This window comes from Prionailurus bengalensis, chromosome D4, assembly GCF_016509475.1.
Source record: "Prionailurus bengalensis isolate Pbe53 chromosome D4, Fcat_Pben_1.1_paternal_pri, whole genome shotgun sequence".
NCBI classification, from domain to species: Eukaryota; Metazoa; Chordata; class Mammalia; order Carnivora; family Felidae; genus Prionailurus; species Prionailurus bengalensis.
This window is the reverse complement of record NC_057359.1, coordinates 34,458,602-34,471,454: the sequence shown is the minus strand read 5'-3', so window position 1 is coordinate 34,471,454 and position 12,853 is coordinate 34,458,602. Positions and strand designations below refer to the sequence as shown.

Here is a 12,853-nt window from a genome sequence, read left to right as displayed (position 1 = left end):
ATGAGCATAAGAAATAATGAAAATTAGCCTCTGATTCATTGAACTCCTTTTTACCCTTGTTCTGGTTATTTAGAGGAGGGAATAAGGATGTATACATCAAATAGATAGGCCATTTAGCACCCTGACTCTGGATTCCTTTATCTATTCCCATTCAATGTCACTTGCCTCCATTCAATGGCAGCCATCTGCTCTCATCTATAGGCTAGCAATCCTCAAAATTATTTATATAGCTCAAACTTTTCCTCTGAGTTCTAGAAAACTTTACCCAACTTAAAATATTCATTTGGTTGTCTCAAAGACATTTCACGAGTAATATGTCTAAAATGGAACTCTTCTATTCTCTTCAAATTTAATATATTTCCAATCTTCACTCTCTCAGGAAATGGCAGCACCATACATCTAGTTGCTAATGCCACAAACCTGGCCATCATCCTTCATTCTTTACTTTGTCCTACCTTTACACAAACAACTTTTCTTTCTACTATCTCAATCATCAATCAATCCAGCATCCTTTACCTCCACTTCCAATATGGTAGTCCAAATTTCCTTAAAGAATTTCATTTCCATTTCCAATCATCCTTTCCCCAACCTGCTCCTAACACAGCAGTCATATAATCTTTTAAAACAAAAAATGCAACAATAACAACTTCCATTAATTGTTCCAAAGGATTAACTATGCATTTCATGTCCTATATGTTAAATATATTTTTACAGACATCCATTTATTTCTTTAGAGCTTTCTTAAGTTATGGTTGACACATAATATACTGTACATGTTAAAACATACAATTTAATGTTTTGACATATGTATGTACTTATAAAGCTATCACAACAATCAAGATAACAAATATATATGTCAACTCCAAAAGTTTATTTATGGCCCTTGTAATGCCTCCCTCCTCCCTTCCCTGCCCACATCTGTAGATAACTGATCTTCTTATATCACTCAAGCTCAGTTGGCAGTTTTCTAGAAACTTACAGAAATATATCAATACTTCCACTTACCTAAACTACTCATATAGAGTCCAAATTATTGGGGCACCTGTGTGGCTCAGTTTGTTGAGGGTCAGACTTCGGCTCAGATCATGATCTCACAACTTGTGGGTTTGAGCCCCGCATTGGGCTCTGTGATGACAGCTTGGAGCCTGGAGCCTGCTTCGGATTCTGTGTCTCCCCCTCTCTCTGCCCCTACCCATTTGCATTCTGTCTCTGTCTCTCTCAAAAATAAATAAACATTAAAAAAATTAGAGTCCAAATTATTGTTTCCAATTTCACTCTTCCAAAATGAAAAACAAACAAAAATAAGACAGGAACAAAAACAAAGAAACAGGTTTACAGGTTGAATGAAAATTATTGGGAAACGTCAACATGACTACCCAGTTTGGAGAACGGCTTATGAAATTTCTTAAACACTAATCATACTTTAATAGACTTGTATCTTTTTTCAACCCTAATTTAAATATGTATATACTACTAAATGTCCACATTTTAATTAAAATTTTAATTAGCCTTTTCCTCAGCCCAGTTGTATAGATTTGTCTCTTTTTTTCACATGATAATCTCATACTTTGGAAGAGTCTGTCTTCTAAAGATCTTGTGATGTTAGTTAAAGCACCTGAATGGGCTTTGTGTATGTTTACCAAAGAACCAAGTCTTAACAAAAGTCTACAGTGCAAGGAATAGTTCATTTTGTAAGAATTTTTTGTAGACTTTTTCAAAAGACATTTGTGTGTTTTTAATTTAACAATATTTGATGCTTTTGAGTGTTATTCATTTAAAATTGTGATTACAAAGTATATTGAACTAATATTCTAAGGTTATCATTCATTTTTACAGAGTAATCATAGCATGGTTCCCTTCTTCTTTCTTTAAAAGGGATATTTTCCATTGCTCTCTACAACAATGAACATGAAAGCAAACACCAAAACACAACTAATTTCAGTTCTTTTTGGAATTTGACATTTTTCACTACCTAAGTAATATAAACATGTATCACCTAAGTGAGCAGTATTTTAATAGCATCATTTTCACAACATTTTAATTGTTGTCACATTTCTTCTTTGTTTAGGAAGACAGACATCTGGTAAACAGCCGTGGGATCTAAACAAGTAAGATTTAAAGCATGTTGTTGTTGTTGTTGTTGTTTTCTTGACTTTCAATTTTTTGTTTGTTTTATTACTTAATAGTATTTCTTTATTACTGTGGGTTGTAGCTTTTTAGAAAAGTGTTAACGATTTTATTAAGGAGTGCGAGGAATAAAAGTAAATTTTTAACAATTTCAGATTATTTAGAAACTTAAAAACCTATCTGAATTCTGTATATAGTATGGAGACATAAAGAAATTACAGATGAATTAAAATTTCAAGTCCAAAGTATAGGCATGTTTTTGTTAAGAGTGAATATGAGTCCATACAGTGAATTCTTACAAGGTATTTTTTTTTTACAAAATATATATTGCTATACTTGTCTTAATCTTACCTCTTGTTTGTCAGTAGACTAGGTCAATGAGTGATTGATTTGGTTTTTCAAACCGCCATGCATAGAACCATGACTCAGTACCAGAGAGTTTGGGCAATGTGAGATTCACCCCCAACATTGGAAGGACATGTGTTGGGATGTTGAGGGGAGAAGATTCAGTTAATAATAGAGTAGGAAGGAGAAGAGGTGAAATGATGCTCAAAAAGAAAGCAAGTAAGGGGAGAATTGCACATAATAAGAAGGAAGAAAGCAGATTGCCATAAGAATAAAGAGTAAACAAACAGATTACATACATTGCATGTTTCATTTGTCTGTATTTGGAAGAATGGAAATAGGGGTAGAACAAATTAAGAATAGAGAGTAGATATTGGAAAGTAAGGAGATGGAAAAACAGGATGTTGTTCATTGGTTGTACTAGAAAGGGGAACAGAAAAGAGTAAATGGTAAAAGATAAGGGAAGAAAGTTTCAATTTTTATTTTTTTCTACTTATTTGACAACTTAGGTCCTTGAAACTGGAACTTAAATGGTTTAAAAAACATAAGCAATGAACATTTTTAACTATTTTATTGAAAAAAATTCTAGACATTGTATAATTATGTGATGTTTCTAAGAATCTTGCTTTATTCTCAGTTTAAGCCATGCTTAAATGAAGAAAATATTTCTTGATTTATTCCAAGTTTTCTTATGAGTATTTTACACTTCCTGTACTCTTGAAATCACTTCACTTCTAAAAAAAGGAAAATCATAAATTTGAAGAGGTGAAGTAGGTTATTAAAATGCAATTCTAATTTACAGAAAATATATGTTAAACAATTCAAATTTACCATCAGAACAGTTCAAATTATTCCCACATTCAGGGACACAAAGCCCTAGATTCACCCTGTGGTTATCCTGTAATTACTATTTGCAGGCAACAGAAAGGTTAACACTGATGCTGATCTCAATTGTAATGCACAGATTTACCAAAGAACCTTGTAGAATTGACATTTTATTTTGTCCTAAAGCATAAATCATAAAGACTCAGCAAGCTAATGTCCCTTTCATTGGCATAATGATATAAATAAGTAAAAATTCATTTTTAGCAGCACTTGGAAGGTGTGCCTTAGGTTTATGGTTGTTGCTGTTGTTTATTATTTTTTTTAGTGGACGTTAGGTGTTAATCATTGATCCTCACAATATAAGGTCTCTTCCTAACAGTGGAAGTATCTTGAGGAAAAGATTTTGGTTATCTATGATCCATTATGTATAAAACTATCACTAACAGTCCGCCATCGACTATTTTTCATAACTATAGAGCAGAGTTCAATGGTGGTACAGTAGAAAGTGCCCATGGCTTTTTATTCCAAAATACTGGGTGAAACCCAACACCACCATTAAGATCCACTTAATCAACCTGGGCCTCAGTGTTTTCATGTTCAAACAAGGGTAATACTACCTACTCACAGGATTTCTATATTTAAATAGGTTATCAATTTGAAAGTATTTGGAATTTTGTCAACATTAATGGATGACACAACTGGTGAGACATGGGTACGAACTCCCCAGAGTTTCTTGTCCCAAAGCCCATGGGTCACATAAATGACTTTGTAAGGTTGTTGCAGGTGTTTGTACTTGTAATTCAACTTTATCATTACAAAAGTTATTTGGGGGGTAAATCAACCTATCATTTAAAAAGCTTTAGTCATCATCTTCATGGCTCTACAGCTGGAGCATAGGAAAAGCCTTTCAGTCTCATAAAAATCTCCACCTGCTGTTTGGTGCCTTACATTCCTCCTATGGAATGAAACTAAGACCTCTCCCCTATTTTAGTAGCAATAGCCTAGGTTGTTTTACATACATTTCCTCAGATAATCATCAAATCAGCATGTAAAGAATATCTAATGACCCTCATTTGCAGATGATTCTCAGAAAGGCTGTGTAACATGACTGAGGTCATCTACATAGAAAACGAAAGGAGCTGCAGTTGGGATCTAGAACTCTTTACACAGCTCCTTTACATTGTGAAACATCTGCTGCCTTTCCTAGTACAATATATAGTATTTTCAATACAAATGTTTGTGGAAGTATTATCGCAATAATTGTATCCACATTGGTGTAGAGGAAATGTTTACTGGAAAAAAGAGAGAGAGCAAAAGTGATTACTAGTTCCCAAGGAGTGGGGGAGCAGATAATGACTTGAAGGGTAGGTAGTCTCAGGAACTCAGTGTTGTGCCTTGAACAAGTTCTATGGGAAGGCATTAGTGAGCATTGAAAAAAAAAGTCTTCAATTCTTTCCTACTTGGTTGTCAGCAAATTTCTCAAGTCCTCCTGCATGTGCCTTTAAAATCTAATTCATCAGTATTCTTAAGATAGTTTAGCAGAGAGAAGTCCCAAGTCCTATATTTCTTTCTACTTATTGGCATTCCTCTCCTCCTTAACAAAAACCCAAAGAGCCTCTTTTCTGTGTGTCTCTGCTTTCCTGCTGATGGTACTAAATCTGTGGTTCATTTGAGTTGGTCTAAGTATACTTGCTAAAGTCAGGGAAGAAGATAGTTATATACAAATGCACATTGAACAGTCCCTTTGAGACACCAGCCTCTTGAACCTCTTTAGGAAAAAAAAAAAAGCTGTTAGAAAAAAATGAGGCTCTTATATGATTGGTTAATACTTTAATTAAAAAAAATACTTATTTCTAACTAACCTCACTAAAATAAAGCTGTTTTATCTTTTTTTAAAGACAAATTGTCTTCAAAATCAAGAACAAAGTCAAGAAATAATTCTTTTTATTCCTCAACACACACATGCACTCACATGCACAGACATTCTAATATATACACTTACACGGAGATATAAAATGCAGGCACACAGAAAATATACAAGATTGTTCCCTCCTTTCAATGAAATATTCAATATTATATATTTTTTAGAATATGTTGAAAAAGTGATTTTGGAGAAAAGTTGAAATGATTGAGCCTTAAATGCACTCTGCCATTTTTAAACTTTTAATAATCCAAGCCTATGTAAACACTGTGTTGTAAGTAATCATCATCGTGCTTCATAAACAAGAGACTGACTGTGTTTAGAAATACGCTTTCATTGTGCTGATATCACAATACAGATTTCTCTTTCCTCAGATTGTCTCCAGTGTAAACACACTGCTTGACAAAGATGACAGGAAAGCTAAGTTGATTGCTAGGCAGCTGTATTGTTATTACCATAGATAAACACACTTATTTCTTCTTTGGAGTATTCCTGGTAAGGAATTTCTGGATGAGTATAGTGTTTTCTTTTGGGTTGATTATGATCTTATTTATTTTAGGTAATCACATAGGTATCCTTTATCCTTTTATAAGACTGGATTTAGTGCATAAAAGGTGAGCTATTAAATGATGTTTTGGGGGGCATGATTAGAAACAGGGATGTTATTATTGGAGTCTTATACAAGAGGAGGAATCAGAATTATACAACATAAGCACATTCCCATCTACATTGTGAGACCCAAGTGTTATCTTGAGATTATGGGGGAGTTTTATTTACAATATCAACTTGCTTATGAAACTAAAATAAATGCTTCCAGGAAGAAATGAGGTAATAGTAATGGACCAAACACTTGTTTATTTTGCATGGCTACTTTTTCATTTCCAAAGAGAGCTATTGTTCCCCTGTGCATCTTATACAGAGCTTACAATTTACTTGCTAGAAAAATGTTCATTATCTGCAGCAAAACTACTGATTACAAGAATCAGCAGGCATCACTAGGGCAAAAGTACAGCAGCAGAGTTCAAGGGTGAGAAAGCACTCAGGGTGCGTGCGAAATCTCAGTGAAGCCTGTTAAACTGTAAGATGCACCTGACAAGGATCATGTTACCTAAGAGCCATGGCTTACACATTGTTTCAGATAACTGAAGTGCTTTGAGTGTCTTTTTGTGACAGGAAGGAAGTATTGAATTAGTGAGATCCCAGTAATGGTGCTAATGCTGACAATGGCACCATCACCACCACTATGAAAAAAAACACAGTGGACACCTCCTATGCCTGACATAGCCAAGGAATTCCCTGAATTGTGATGTCACTTTGAGTGTCTGGCTCAGGGCAGAATTGGTCCTGTCTATAGTACCCAAATATGCAATCATACTAATACTTGAATAATCTCTTAGAGATACATATTTACATCTGGGAAAAAAAAATCAGTATCCAAATTAACTGGTCTCCAATACCGTCTACAATGCAGCAGGGAAAGGGAGAAAAGGAAGCTCATTGCTTGTGCCCTTTGGGGCAGTAAAAAACTCATTATTCACTTGACATGGACTGTTACCAAACATAGAAGTGAGTAAAGATCCTTCCGTATTTGAAGACTATTATTAGTTCTGCCTTGTGAACGATCACTTCTTTGCCATCATCAATGATCAATGATAGGACGTAGCAATGATGGTGCAGCACTATGGGGTACTCCCACGGCACATTCATTTTCCCCATCACCTTGAGAGTAGTTTCCAAGATTAATTCTAGTGTCAGTGCCCCCTTATATTAATTATTGCTGCAGAAGCTCGTTATAATATATCAGGGTTTAGCCACTCTTTTGTTACTTTGATGTGAAGTCCCTAAAGCCTCAGAAATTGCAAACATGAAAGCAAACAAACAAAAGAACTAGCAACAGTTTTCAAATATCATTGAATATGGCTTTTTAAAATTAATATCTGTATTAACTGCATCCCTCTCTTTAATTCTCTTTCTTTCTGCCCCTGATAGTATGATTTGTTTTGGTGATCTAATTCATTCAAGAAATTCAGACACTTAAAAACTTTGCTGAAAATGTCATCTAAGACAGTGAGCAACTCTCTGATATAGATTTGATAATAGAGTTTGGCTATGTAGGCTAGTGGCTACTGAATGTGAAAACAAAGCATAGTGTATATGCAATAGCACATATACTAAAATTGGAACCATACAGAGAAGGTTAGTAAGGCCCCTGAGCAAAAGGCAAGTCACAGATTTTCTAATTAGCATTGCTGAGTATTGTGAACTTTTTGCAAGTTTTACGGGATGTTACGGGATGAAATGGCAAGGATATACACCCTCACATGGTAGAAAATGGTGATTCCTTCTTGCTGATGTCAGAATGCAAAAATACGTGCATACGGAGTCAGATTTTAATTGATGGAGCTGAATAAAATTTCTAATTCTATTGGGTAAATCTGCTTTGTTCTCTTATGTACTTAAAGTAGAATAGTCATTTAGCATTGTAAATAGTTTTCCTGTATCTCCGTATGAAAGGAACACATCTTACCTGTTTGTTTGTTTTTTTTTTAGCTATGTATATTAGAAATCACCTACTATAACTTCCTTGAACATATGGATTTATCTCTCTTGTCTTTTCAAATAGAGTGAATAATTCTTGGCTCATGGTACTAACCAAGTACTAACTGCTTACTAACCAAGTATGTGTTTGGCAAGTGTATCATTTTCCTATGCTGTGTAACAAATTACTGCAAACTCAGTGGCTTAGTAAAACATATATTTATTCTTTCACGGTTTCTGTGAGTAGGGACAGATACTGCTTATTCTTTGCAAGGATGTAGTCAATACAAAAGACAGGGCTACTTCTCAGCTGGAGGCTCTAGTACTGACAGATCCACTTTCCAGTTCACCCAGGTTGTTGGCAGAATTTACTTCCTTGTGACCATTAGAGCAAGGGCTCCAACTCCTTGCTGCCTGTTGGCTGGAGTTTCCTCTCGGCTCCCAGAGGCCGACTGAAGCTCCATGCCTCATGTCTCTCTCCACAGAACACCCCACAGCATGGCACCTTGCTTCTTTAAAACCTGTAAGGGAGGAGGGGAACACTGGTCTGATAGCAAAATGGAATATTATACAATGTATCATAATCAGGAAGTGGGCTCCTATCACCTTTGCCAAATTCTGTTGGTTGGAAGCATATCATAGGTCCTGTCCATACTAAAAGGAAGGAACCCTGAGGACGGCTTTAAAGTCTGTCTGACAGAGCAGCTATCATCATAAGAACTAGTATCAGCCTTGAAAACCCAACTTTGAATCAGAATTTAAAATAATGTTACGGGGGAGGAAAGGTTAGTTTGGTCTTCCTGAAGAAAATGTAAAATAATTGTTAAATAGTTGTAGGGGGTATAGAGTTGTCACTACACAAGATTTATAAAAGCACCATACCCACGGCATTCCCCATTGTAAGAGGTTAGATCTTTAGGGAATAGGAATGTATTCTTAGCTACTTTGACAATGAATAACACGTGAACTTCTTTCCTTGGTGAGTACATTCTGAGTTTTAGGACTCTGAATAACACAGTTTGTGCTTAATGTACACCTCACTTGTCTACTATTGTTTGCCCTGTAACAACCACAGAGGTGATTATATACTATGTAATTATATGCTGTAGTTAATAGGCATTTCACCATCTATTTATCCATAGGTCTGTTTTCTCACATAAGCACTTAATTCTATAATGTTTAAATCAAAAGCTCCAGGCTTACTAGTCTTCCAGGATGTGGCAACAATGGATGAATTATAAGCTAGTCCCCCAAAGAATAGTGAATTGGGACACGTGGGGCTATGTAACACTGGAGCAACCACATCTGGTGCTCCCTGAAAAATTCCACACCTTCATGTCTTCCTGTAGTTCAAAAACAGACACTATTTCTGAGTGCCCCTGAAGACCATAATTGCCACTTTCTACTTAGGAAAAGCAATTTCTAAGGTAACCAGGATACACACTCCAGAGCAGTTTATAACTAGTGCAAACTAAATTATGAGCATACTACATAGGAACCCTATTGCAAAGGAGATTTTTTTTCCATAGAAAAATAATCAATATATATGATTAAAATTTACAAGTATTTGTATTTTTTCCATTAACTCTTGTTTTGGGACACTTTTATATCTGCCATGTAATAAACATGTAAACTTTTCAGCCCACCACTAACCCTTCTCACATGTAGCAGTAATCATATGACAATTTACTGCATGTGTATCAGTCAGAACCCTGTCAGAAACTGGTGGCATAATTAAAAATGTTGAAGAGAGTTTAATAAGGTGACTATTTAAAGACAGATTGAACAGTATTAAAGGTTGGTGAAGCATCCTGCACTAACTACAGCTGGAAGCTATACCTCCATGCCTAGGCTTGATGGAACATAGGGTTATCAGAACACAGAAAGATCTGTTCAAGAAGAACCTGACCTTAAGTAAAGAAAAGCAACAAGTGTCCTGGCAGGTAAAAAACAAGAGAGATAAATACCATAATTCTTCATTTCTTTTACCTTTTAATATTCTGCTGATGCTTCGCCTTGCCTGAACCATCAAGAAACCACAAGGAAAGAGAACCTGGTTGATAATAGTGCGTAAATGTTGAGCTCATGAAACACAGAGCAAGGGTGTATGTATGTGTGGGAAGGGGAGGTTGAAAACTGGAAGGGGAGAGATAAGCAGGGATTATCCTATCGTGTATCAGTGTGTATCAGGGCTCAAAGATAGTTGTGGATAATTTTGTCTCATTTTTATTAAAATTCCAACTTTTATCCATGGTCTGAATTCTTTCAGTTTCTTCCTTTTACAACTGGGGAATATTGGTCAAAGATATATTAAATCTGTTATTTTTTAACATACCTTAGCAAGTGCATCAATCATGTATTTCATTAATATTCAGACCTCTTTTCAGAAATCATGGGACATCTAACAGAGTTGTTGAAATCTTCAATGTTCTTTTAACCGTTCATAACTAGAGATTCTTCAAGGCAGTTTCTCTCCATTTCCATATTCATACAGGCTGCCCAACTTTAAGATACTTCTATAATTCCACATATTCTTTAGAGGAAATCCCAAGGACTATAAGGAACAAAAAATTACCCAAATAATCCAAGATTTCTCCATATAGGCTCCAAGTCAACATAAAATCTTCAAAACTCCTTGAAAGAAAGCTGGCCAAAATCTAGAGAGAATTTCTGAAGTTTACCATGAATTATACATTGTTACCTAGTGTTTTTGCAATCTTCCCTTGTACTTTTTTTGCAAGGAAATAAAAAAAAAAAGCTTTATGCCTTTATTTGAGATACCATTTTAAAAAGCTTTTTGAGAGAGAATATGTCAAAATTGGCACATAAATCACAGAATGAAATCCTCCAGTTCTATCAACGGAGAGACTAATACCTAAATTATATTAACTCTAATCCAAATCATCATTCAACATCTTTTTTATCATTTCTAAGCACTCATACACATTTGGATAAATAATTTCCCTTTTTTTTCTTCATGCCTACTGACTTCTCTTCATGAAATCTTTCTCTCTTCCCCTTGTGAATTAAAAGACACAACTACAATTTATGGATTACTTAGTCATTAAAGTCAGCTATACAAACCAATGTTTCAATTCTATTGAGTTTTAAGTTCAACCTTTCTATGACTTTAAGCAAATCAGTTTTTATTAATTTCCAATTTTATCATTTCTTAAGTAAATAGTAATCTTGTGTTGTGTTATTTTTTAAGATTCTATTTAAACTGCAGTTAGTTAACATGCAGTGTAATTGTAGTTTTAGGTATACAATGTAGTGATTCAATACTTCATAAAACACCTAGTACTCATCACAAGTGTCCTCCTTAATCCCCATCACCTATTTTTCCCATCTACACACCCACCTCCCCTCTGGTAACCATGAGTTTGTTCTCTAGAGTTAAAAGTCTGTTTCTTAGTTTGTCTCTCTCTTTCTTTTTCTTTTTTTGTTTGTTTTGCTCCTTAAATTCTACATATGAGTGAAATCCAATGGTATTTGACTTTCTCTGAATGACTTATTCCACTTAGCATAATACTCTTTAGCTCCATCCATGTCCTTGCAAATGGCAAGATTTCATTCTTTTTATGGCTGAGTAATATTCCATTATATATATATATATATGTATATTTATATATCTATATCTATCTATACCTATATCTATCTACATCTATATCTATATCTGCACACATATATACCACTTCTTCTTTATCCATTCATCAATCTATAGGCGATTGGGCTGTTACCATAATTTTGATGTGATATCATGACCTGAGCAGAAATCAGACAATTAGGTGACCCTGTTTATTTTCTATTGAAACGATTTCCCCATTGATGTAACTGGGGTGCTAAGTCCCCTACTGTTATTTATAATTATAAATAAGTTCCTTTACGTTTGTTAGAATTGTTTTATATATTTGGGTATTTTGTGTTGGGGGCATAAATATTGCAATTGTTATATCTTCTTGTTGGATTTTCCCCTTTATTATGATATAGTGTCCTTCTTTATCTCTTGTTACTATCTTTGTTTTGAAGTCTAGCTTCTCTGATGAGTATTGCTACTCCAGCTTTCTTTTGACATCCATTTGTGTGATAGGTATTTCTCCATTCCCTCACATTCAATCTGCAGGTCTTTAGGTCTAAAATGAGTCTCTTATACGCAGCATATAAATGGGTCTTGATTTTTTCATGCATTTTGACACCTTATGTCTTTTGATTGGAGCATTTAGTCCATTTATATTCAAAGTAATTATTGATAGATATGTATTTATTACCATTTTATCACTTGTTTTGTTATTGTTTCTGGAGATTTTCTCTGATCCTTTCTTGTCTTTGTCAGGCATCCTTCAAATCACTGTTTCCATGCTCTCTGTCCCAGGGTTGTTTGCCTGCCTTCTCTCCAGTGTAGTGCCCTCTGGTCTCTATACCAACCAAGCCCACTAACCTTTAAAACTTCAGTGTTTGCGTGTTTGTTTGTTTGTTAATTTAAATTTAAGTTAGTTAACATATAGTGTAATATTGGTTTCAGGGGTAGAACCCAGTGATTTATCACTTACATATAACACCCAGTGTTCATCCCAACAAGTACCCTCCTTAATGCCTATCACCCACTTAGCCCATCCCCCCATCCACCTCCCCTCCAGCAGCCCTTAATTTGTTCTCTATATTTAAGAGTCTCTTATCGTTTGTTTATCTTTCTGAAAAACTCCAGGTTATAAACTCCACTGGTTGTGAGAACTCATGAAATTCAGCCTCCCTTATTTCCAAGTGAATGGTTTTGGGGAAATATTCTCCTGTGCATTCTCCTGTGTGCTCCTCTCCCTCATTCCCTTCTCTTTGGCCACAACTCCCACCCCTCCACAGCACTCAGGATCCATTTCTCCTCTATACCCTATCTCCACACTTTCTACTTTCTTTGATGTGACCTCTTCTTTCCTTTTAGTTATGGAGTTTGTTCTGTCAGTCTTCAGGTCCATTTCTGGAGTATTTAGGATAATTTAATAATTATCTAGTTGTATTCATGAGACAAAGTGATCCTAAGGTCTTCCTATTCTGATGCTATCTTCCAAAATATCTTGTGGTTTTGATACTGTCCATATAAAC

At 35.1% G+C, this 12,853-nt stretch overlaps 1 protein-coding gene and 1 non-coding gene across 36 annotated transcripts in view; both read left to right on the top strand.

The window, feature by feature from the left end:
• The window catches only part of PTPRD (protein tyrosine phosphatase receptor type D), a 2,207,515-nt gene that overhangs the window by 1,533,345 nt on the left and 661,317 nt on the right, over nt 1-12,853 (top strand). For all 35 annotated transcript variants that reach the window (XM_043566630.1, XM_043566632.1, XM_043566635.1 and 32 more), the window contains one exon: nt 2,069-2,108. The gene's annotated coding sequence lies outside the window, so the exon portion shown is untranslated. The remainder of the gene's footprint in view (nt 1-2,068; nt 2,109-12,853) is intronic.
• On the top strand, nt 7,367-7,476 carry LOC122475500. The gene has a single exon (XR_006295197.1). It is a non-coding gene; the product is annotated as a U6 spliceosomal RNA (small nuclear RNA).